Here is a 708-nt window from a genome sequence, read left to right on the forward strand (position 1 = left end):
ATATTTTAAGAACGGTAGCAACATTAAAATAAATATTTCCTATATAACCATAAAAACTTTAACAAAACAAGAGGAAGAGAAATTCTATAGAATAGTGTGCCGGAGTGTACCCTCAAGCATGAGAACTCTAACCAAAGACCGTGAAAAACTATGGTACAGAAGCTATGTCACTACCCAAGACTAGAGAACAATGGTTTGATTTTGGAATGTCCTACTAGAAGAGTTGCTTACCATAGCTAAAGAGTCTCTTCTACCCTTACCAAGAGGAAAGTAGCCACTAAACAATTATAGCGCAGTAGTGAATCCCTTGGGTGAAGAAGAATTGTTTGGTAATCTCAGTGTTGTCAGGTGAAGGTAAAGAATAGGCCAGACTATTCGGTGTATGCGTAGGGAAAGGGAAAGAAACGCAACCACAGAGCAGGATCCTATGCAGTACTGTCTGGCCAGTCACAGGACCCCATAACTCTCTAGCGGTAGTATCTCAACGGACGGCTGGTGCCCTGGCGAACATACTATCTACCTATAATGTATGTATATATACATATATATAATGTATGTATATTTATATATACATATATATATAATGTATGTATATATACATACATATAATGTATGTCTATATACATATATAATGTGTATATAGACATATATGTATGTACATATAAAATGTATATATGTATGTGTGTATATATATATATATATACATAT

This window comes from Palaemon carinicauda, chromosome 30, assembly GCF_036898095.1.
Source record: "Palaemon carinicauda isolate YSFRI2023 chromosome 30, ASM3689809v2, whole genome shotgun sequence".
Classification (NCBI taxonomy): domain Eukaryota; kingdom Metazoa; phylum Arthropoda; class Malacostraca; order Decapoda; family Palaemonidae; genus Palaemon; species Palaemon carinicauda.